The sequence below is a fragment of the Varroa destructor genome, unplaced genomic scaffold (assembly GCF_002443255.2).
Source record: "Varroa destructor unplaced genomic scaffold, Vdes_3.0 BEIS01000005.1, whole genome shotgun sequence".
NCBI classification, from domain to species: Eukaryota; Metazoa; Arthropoda; class Arachnida; order Mesostigmata; family Varroidae; genus Varroa; species Varroa destructor.
Window position 1 is genome coordinate 26,611,254 of NW_019211458.1, and position 9,200 is coordinate 26,620,453.

The window sequence follows — 9,200 nt, forward strand, 5'->3', positions numbered from 1 at the left end:
ATATGTAGAGAGAGAAAAACTAGACCGTTAGTTGGGGGTTGACGATACAGTGGCCAACGGCTAGGGCTGTCATGCTTTAAAGGCGTCCGAACTAGTAGCTTTCAGATTAGTTCAACTAGTTCCTGTAGGAACGTGATGTTTCTCGCTAGACAGCCGTCTAGGATTCGAGGTAACTAGATAGTGCAATTATTCCCAACATTGTCGGGCCGTCCTCTTAAGTCTGCGACATGTGCTCTATTTGTTCGAACCGGGACTACGTTTATTTATCCACAAGCACATACATTTTGACATCTTCCACAATCGTTGAATCAAAAAATAGCTTGCAAAAAAGCGGAAATGGCTATCGGACCAGGTGGGTGCAGGGGAATAGGTAGATATTTGCAGGAAATGGTTCGCGCGCAGTTCGACTCAAAGATCGGTGCACGGCAGACGTAGGAAAACTTCAAGGAGAAACTACGTAAACTCTTTCATCTAAAAGAGGCTGGATCACTGGAACAGTTGTTCGGTTGCTACAGCGACAAGACAGGCAAGACTTATAGAGAGTTCATGAGCGCCGAGCGATCTATACTGAATGAGCTGCGTGTTAAACTGGGAATTTAGTGCGTTGATGAGCAGCATTTAAAGGACGGCAAAATTAGCACCTTTTGTTACAGTGGGATTGGTCCGGGCCATGCTAGCCTCCATGCCGAAAGTACAGCAGTTATTAAAGGCAATGACTTCAGCGAAGTATGTCTGTAGTTCGTTATGTGAGCATTAGTTGACTCGACGATCGGAACGCGGCTCGCACTTCGGTAGTGCCCACTAGATTGATAATTTCGAACCTCTACAGCGATGCCGACTTTGAGATTTGTCAATTGATGACACATCAATGGTCTGCAGTAATCGTTGTTCTGCAAGAAAGTTGGAAACTGAACAGCCCTCTACTTTAGCAAGGCATCTTCTGGCCCGGAAGAAATTGCGACCTGTCCTATTGCGGACAACCGAGGTCTCTGCCTTTTCTAGCTATAATAAGGGTCATCTGAGTGTGTAGAAAACTGTTGGTTGTTTGCTGGTACAGTATGTCCTCGGCAAGGAAATTTCGGCTGGGGTACGTACAAGGCCGCAACGTATGCCTGCCCGCGAAGGAAGGCCGCAGAAGTATGTTTGTTTTTACTCCACGGACAACGAATCTGCGTAAAAAGATAGGCATGCACCCCACTGTGCAAAGGGAATGGCTGAGATTGCAGTGGGTACTACCGCAACAAGAGTGTATATATGCCAGAACGACGGCCTGTGTCTTCGTAGTAGCGCCAGTCAACGTTGGTCACGTCGAAAGCCGGAAGCTGTGCGTCCTGCTAGTCGGCATTAAAAACAGCAGAATTATAATAGATTAAATATTAGAATTTAGGTATATGAGTAAATACCTGTCGAGGACTATGTAAGCGCAAAGCGAGTGCCTGAAGAGAATTCATTTCTACCAGTCAATGATGAAGCTAAGCCAATCCGCTTTACTATACGCAGCGGCTTAGTAAAAAAACAACAGAAGCACGTACAACCCGAAACAAATGGTGCACTTTAAAAGTCTTTAGGCCGGGAACCTACACACGATTGTCAACTTTTCTGTTTATTTGAAATCAACAGTGTACACCGTTTCAATCCACTTTGCGCTTTCGAAAAAGCTCAAGGAAGACTTCATGCATGAGCGCAAAAAATGTATAGATTCAAAAGCTCATTATAAAAAAAAAAAAAGTCACAAAAATATATTTGCCTGATTGTGATGGTGCAATTCTGACGCGGAATTTAGCAGATGCAATTGTTGTATCTAGGCTTCTCCTATGTGAATCTAGATCACTTTCTGCTTGTTTACGTTCTTAGATCCTAGTGAAAGCAACCGCCTAAAGCCAGAAGTGGACAGAATATAGCTATAGCGAGCAGTTCTTTGTGCATACCACGCGTTCTCTATGTGAAAAAGAAAAAAAAAAAACTAACAAACGCCTAACACAGTTGTTAGCATTTCCGTTAGCTGCAGAGACTTAGCGTCTTTGTTGATCGGTCCATTGAGTTAAATGAAAACATTCAACACACGCGGCGATATACTCCGGCCTCATGTCACTGCCATAGGCAACCCAGTACCCGCGCAAACGACTAATATGTCCCTCTTACATATGACGCAGACTCAAAAGAAGAATAAAGTTTTGGCGTGTTGGTCGTTACTTGGCGGACGCCACCTTTGGCGCCTACATGCTATCAACAGTACATGTTAGAGGGCACCGCAAAAAACGTTTTGTATGAGATTTGTTGTCAGGCTGACTCGAACCTTTAGATGAGTTTGCCTAACTGCGCGGGGAAACCAGTCCGCTTCACTTGTAACCAGTATCTGCCGCCGGAATGGCAAATCGTGTATGATTTACAGGCGACATTGTGGGGAATTGCTGACAGCGCGGGAACATTATGGCATTCTCAAACAACGATAACCTTTTGCTGCTGTAACATATAACACGTACGTCGCCGTCCTACATATTCTAAACGGCTTTCAAATAGCGGGAAATACCGCGATATAGAAGAACGTGACTGTAGTGTGGGGGCAGAGTTTATTGACAAAGTATGGGAAAGGTCGAAAATGTTTTCGGGCTAGAAGCAACGCGTATTCGTATTCTGGTTTGATGCGGGTTGCTTACTCGTGGAATTGGATTGCGTGCTGGAAGGGGCATTGTACTTGTAAGTAAAGTTAAGTAATGTACGTTAACTTCAAAGGTTTATTCTGAGTCGGAATCGATAAAGTCGTTAGTACTTAAATATATTGCTCTTAGCAACACTTCAGAGTACTCGTTGTTACATTAAAATTCGAACAGTAATTATAATAAGGTCAGAGGCACCTTTGTGTGATGCTTGTGCACTATCAGTCTAGCATACTGGAACATCGGTCATCTACACGACTGACATCAGCTCGTGACAGCCTTCACTACGACCTGGATAAGCGGATTATGTGCACAAAGAATTTACTCAAATACTTCGGTTTGGTGAGTACGTCATGTCTTTGGTTCTTCAAACAGCGGCCGGATAAATAAAATAATAGAAATGTAATGATTTCTATGCCGAACCGTTACATTTCTATTATTTTATATACCGGCCGGCGTTCGGTTGGAATTTTTTTTCAGGGAACAGCTCGACGTTGTGGGGCAGGCTCTCTTTGTTTCGAACTTTTACCTGTCCAACTACTAATGATAATCAACTACCGAATTTGCATTTTTTCTATCCTAGACAACGGCCGCTAAGTAGCATGTTAGAGCTAACAGACTTCTAATCTATAAAATGACTTGGCGATCTCCCGGTCTTCGGAATTAACTGACCTTTTGTTATTACGAAGCTTGACAGACATTGGGGATTCTATTGCTCCTCTTAGCAATGCGGGTGGCCTGTAGTGCATATTCTACGTTGGCCTATTTCTAGTAGGCTGAAAAACAGACTTTAACACAAAAATGTTCATTGCTTCCATTCGGGTTTCTGAAGGTTTGATTGCAGGCTGCTTGAGCATGCCTATGGCGGCTTGTTTTCTACCAGCCCGGTAAATTACGTTATCGGTATCGATCAGTCTAAATAAACTACACCGTTTTAATTATATTAAGAATGTTTTATTTACGATAGGAATAGGCCGTACCATAAGGGGCCGGAATGTGAACAGGCAGCTAAATATACTGAGTACTTATGCAGATGAATAATTTTAATAATTAGCTATCCGAATATAAAAGTGATATTTCCGCTTTTGTTTTAAGTATACGACGTACTGTGGAGCACTCCGCGCCCCCCCCCCCCCCCGAGCTAAATTTCTTGAAAAATCATGTCACAATAATTTTTCTTTTTACTGTTTTGACTATTTTTCATTAACATACCTTGCATTGAACAGATCACTGCGTTCGGTTGAGCCCAGATGTATTCATTTGTTCTGTGAACAATTACACTTAAAACCTTAAGGGAACCTTTAGTTCACTGCTTTTTTAAGCTGTTTCTAGTTTATTCTTTATGTTTATCACAACTATTTTTTGTTGGCTGGCAAAGTCTTGAATAAAGATCTGTCTAAGATAATCATAAAGCCATTTCTTTTCGCTCGTTCTACACAGAAGATAAAATGTTGTATGGAAATTCTGAAACGGTGAAAAACCTGACACTATAGCACCCCCCCCCCCCACCCCCCTAGCTATCAAACAACATAGGCAGGCGTCCAGCGATTAAACATTCAAAGACCGTAGGAGTCAATCGACTTACTCTTATTGCCAGGAATAGATTAAACAGGAGCAGCAGATACGAGTTAGCATTTAGTTTTGTAATCACCCAATATCTGACGATCTGCGCGTGTGCGGTTTCGACAAGTTGCGTATCTCCACCGAGGTCAGTCCGATATCTTTTAGTTAACTTGAGTAACTTAAAACTTGATGCAGCAACATCGCCAGTGCTGCTAGCGGTTGCTGTTAAACCCATCATTCGACATCGCCTGCATATGGAGAATGTCAGACGAACTGTTCGGCTTTTCACCCCCCTGCCGTATTTTGTAGTGTAGTATTTTACAAACAGGTTTATCTATTTACTTTTATCTACATATTTGCACGTGTATTTGAATGCACATTTTCGGATAGAATATTTTTTAATTGACTTGCCGACCAAGCCACTTAAATCGTCTCGCAACATGACGACAAGTTATAGGTCGGAAAGCTGCATAGAGATTCCGATAAACCTACGCTCTTAACCATTGGTCAACCTATTACTTGCGCAGAAAACGGGCTTTATTTTTTTTGACGACCTTTGGCACAATGAGCATATCTTTTTTTCGTCTCGACCGAAGCCCGTACTGTTTGCTTTGGCCGTTATCGTTGCTGTACGGTGGGAAGGCCTTCGCTTATGGAAGTCGTCGTGCTAGGTATTTGAGGAACGATTCCTGTGAATCCGTATGTGTAAGCTCTGCTAGAGAAGCAGAGAAATAGTCGGCGCGTGTGCAGGACCACACTTGGGGGGAACCGCAATTGATTTGACCTGCTGATGTCTCCTGCACTTGTAGAAACTTCCCGTACCCGGTGCGTTCGTTGACTGACTGAGGTAACACTGATTTAGTCGGCGTACTCTTCTGTACCTGTAGTCGTTGCTGACCTTAGCTGATACGTTCTTCATGTAGTTGCAATCGCTTCGTTCGCGGATCGCCATGTCGCCGATTAACAGACACCGAAGAAAAAAATGAGCTGAAAAGAAATCGAGATAAAGTTGGGTTCTTGGGTGGTAGTACTATTGGCGGCTGCCGAAGGAAGTATATGTTATTACACCTGTAGCTTAAAACGCATCCCCCGCGATTTCCTGCGCGCCCACAAATCCTGTGCTCACTGACCGAACCGTTAGAACCATTTTCCTCTTTTCTATTGTATGGTGCCGGCCACTGTTGGTCGACAGGCGCCGTACTCCGTTGGTCAACAATAGATGGTGTTTGCCTCATCTACTCCTTAACCGAGCCGTCAATTCCGTACATTTCTCCACTCAAACGACAAAAACAACGCTGGTCAAGCCGTACAAGAGAGGCTGTACGGCAATCTTTTAGAGGTGGGCCCATTCGGCGCCATTGCAAGAATAAAAAGGTTGAGCTGGGCAGCATTAGCGGCCCTACCAAGTCGTTTATGAGGGCCTACTCTTCGTACAAACGCGCAACGTCCCGCGACTACTGCCGATGAGGACACATTCAGGGCAAAATGTCGGCAAAACTCGTAGTGAGGCCTCTTCCCCGCTTTTTTGTGTGTGTATATGTATATGTATGTTTGCTTCATACTTTGTTTGTCACTCCCTTTCTTATTTGTCCCTATCCTCCTTTTAGTCTGATTCTCTTGAAGAGTGTAAGCGAATGACGACTCCAGGACTTCAACTGACAGACCGGCCAACAAGCATACCAAAGGCGAACGGATGAAGCGACTAGGGCAGACAATACCACGAAAGTGACCGCTCGGCAGGCAAAAGGCCAACGAATGAGAAGCATCTTTTGGAAACAGTTCACGTCAAGCGGCGGCGGCGACTCCTGTTTGCAATAAAGGTATAAAATGCCAGGGAGTAGCAGAAGTAGTTGTATTTTTTTCGTCTTCTTTTCGCTGTTTTCGTCGTCTATATTATTTCATGGTCCTACCCTTTCCCATGTTCGCTTTTCTGGATGAGTGGAAGAGCGCAAAGTACAGAGAAAGGTCGGAGCAAGAACAGCGGCAACAGCAATAGAAAGGTAGCCGACAAGTACTCAACATCACAGCGGGGATGGCAGTAATAGCCAGAGGATCCTTAGGCTCATGCTGGCGAGTATCGGCAGGAGCTATGGGAAAAGTACATTAACCATACACAAGTGTACTATAGGTATGTTATGATAAAGGTAGAGGGTAGTAGTAGGCAGTGACTGGAGGTGTAAGGAAGTCGCTTTTCGTTGATACTTGTTTCGTCTTTCTTTGAGCGACTATATCCTTGCTGGCGCCAGCTTTCGCCTAAACGTGCCAACCGACCAGCCAACCGAAGTAGAATCCTTTTTTGGCCTTCGGCATGTCAATGTTGGGTGCCACTGATGTTGTTAATATGCGCCTGGTGCCGCTTTTCTCGGATGATCATCATTGTAATTCTTGGCTATCTTTTCTTTTGTTTCACTCACCTCCTTTGCTATTTCTTTCCGCACACACTTGCGCAGTCCCAATAAACAGTGGGCATTTTTCAATTAGACCCTGATAAATATGTGTGCTTATATATATATATATATATATATATATATATATATATATATATATATATATATAGATTTAAACACCTACTCGATATACAGATAGATACTTATATACACATAGACATAAAACCCCCGGCCTCCGTTTTGATCCTTTCAACTAATCTGGCAGGCCGACGATGTTCAGCGACAGCGACTACAGCCCTGGTCTTTCTTGCCGTCTTTACCGGCATCTTTACATGCAGATCAACATTGTAAGTATTTCCAGTCACCTGTTCCTTAAAGTTTTCAAAAACACTGTTACTATTACTACTTATTACAGGCTCTGCTACAGTTACCGTAAATGCAAATGAAAGAATACAGCAAACACTTCAACTTTGTTAGCATAAAGCGGTAGCTGCTGAAACAGGCGATGTTACTGAACAACGATAGCACACATCGCAGTACAGCCCACCATAGACACAACGAAAAAACCAGTTAACCAAACAACAAACCGACCAAAGTAGCTTTTCCCTGGCCGACGCCGTTGTCATTGACGTACCTTTCTTTTGCTGCTGTATTCACTAGCCACTAAATAACACAGCAACAAAAACAACAACAATGAGATCAAGACAATAACAACAACGTTACCAGAAGCAGTAACAGCTAAAGCGGCAGCTTTGTAGAAGACAACGACAGCAGCAGCAATAATAGCAACAACAACGACGAGTTTACCGGCATCACGCGACAACTGCTCGCTCAGATTACTTCCGTTCTCTTTTATTTGTTCTCTCTTTCGTCGGTTTGCTTTGCTTTTGGGACCCACTAAGCTATCGCGTTGGATCAGGGCGAAGAGGAGACAGCTAGGGCAAGAGAACGATTTGATCCGGCCGCGTAAGCACGTGTGTCTCGACAAGGTCGAAAGACTTCTCGAGCAGATCCGGGGTCGCGCAGATGGGGTAAGGTAGTACAACTTACGGAGACATTTTGCAGGGGGCGATCCAGCGATGCCGTAGGTGGGTCAGTGGGTTGGTGCCTTATGTGTTGGTCTCCGCCTACTGAGCGAAAGATGAACCTGCACGCATTCAGAACAGCTGTGGCCAATCTATCTTTGTAAGCAGTGGAGATAGTAGTACTTGCAGTAGCATCAGACGTTGATCAGGGCATGTGTTCGTGTATGTACATGTGTGTGTTTTTCTGTGTATATTTGTGTGTCGATGCATTTCCGATAGACCCTAAGAAAGAGAGGCGCTCTAAGAGGGCAAGAAGTTGCCTCCTTCTCGACCAATTTGGAAGACAGAGTGGCTGAGACGAGCCATGCCATTGCAAGCTGATACCTCCAAGTCACGAACCGAATACCCTCTCGAAAAGTTGAGAACTAGCGACCAGTTCCCGAACACCTTTCTCATGTAATCATTTTCCGGAAAGCTGTTTTCTGCAGTCGCTCTGTCAGAGCTTGCATATTTATTCGAGACATTGCTAATATTTAGTTGCTTCTCAGTGGGGGAACCTAGCCAATGTCGAAAAACTAACAGAGATACATAGGTGGCCTTCAGCTCTTCTTGTCCTCAGGCTTCGGCGCCTCCGTTGCCTCGAGAAACAGGCGCTGTTTGCAGAAAAACCACTACAACTGTCCCGCTGTATCCCACTGGCTCCCCGTACGCCTTCCTTCAAACGATCGCAACGAACGAAGACTCCCAAATGTGCCTACACTTTCGCAACCCAGGGCACTACTTCAGTCGCCGACACGGCACGTACAAACCCTGCAGGAACAGCAGACATTTCTGCAGGTTTACTATCGCACGCAAGCATCACCAATGTGGCTTCAGAGAGTTCTTTTTTACCGTCGGTGCCTCTCGATAACTCCCGCTAAAAAAAAGGAACTACACCAGGAAGATTTGCAAGCAAACAGCAAGGCATCCAACTAGTTAGTCACCTAAGAAAGCCAAAGAACCAACTGTGCCATAAATCTATTAGACTTAATTCATAAAACCAAGGGCCCTCTGCCGGCGGTACGGCCAATGGAAAGTACTACCAATATAGAACAATTTTAATTAGAGGTAGAGGCGAAAGATGTTTGAACCGTGCGTTTTTCAGGGAACTTAGTGGTTGCCATTAGTGGTTGACGCGCGCAACGAGTTTCGACTTTTCACTATCTTTAAAGACTCTTCTTTACCTTTATATTACCCATGTATCTGCGCACCGGCTATATAATTTTTTCCGTATGCTAAATCTCTCGCCTAGACGCATCTAGATTTTCATAAACAAAACATGCTTGCCTGTATACAGTTGAATACATTGGTGTGGCTTGGCGTGGCCTGGCTTGATCTTACATGGTACGAGTAGGGAAATTATTATATATATACATATACGATAAAGCTGTATTCGAAATAGCAATATTCACAATGAACCGTCCTGCTATTGCGATAGGTCATGGATTGAATACCTGACACTGAATTTCCTCTAATAGATATAGTATAGATTAGCGATACTTAATCCATGAGTTAGAATCTATTTTTAA

General features: G+C 44.0%; 1 long non-coding RNA gene across 2 annotated transcripts; it reads left to right on the plus strand.

The window, feature by feature from the left end:
- The first annotated feature begins 2,380 nt into the window (after positions 1–2,380).
- On the plus strand, positions 2,381–6,953 carry LOC147755483 (uncharacterized). 2 transcript variants are annotated; one of them, XR_015329046.1, is made up of 4 exons: positions 2,381–2,697; positions 2,883–2,999; positions 5,828–6,040; positions 6,873–6,953. It is a non-coding gene; the product is annotated as an uncharacterized LOC147755483 (long non-coding RNA). The 2 variants fall into 2 exon arrangements; XR_015329045.1 differs by lacking the exon at positions 2,381–2,697 and having other exon boundaries at positions 2,769–2,999.
- The last annotated feature ends 2,247 nt before the right edge of the window (positions 6,954–9,200 follow it).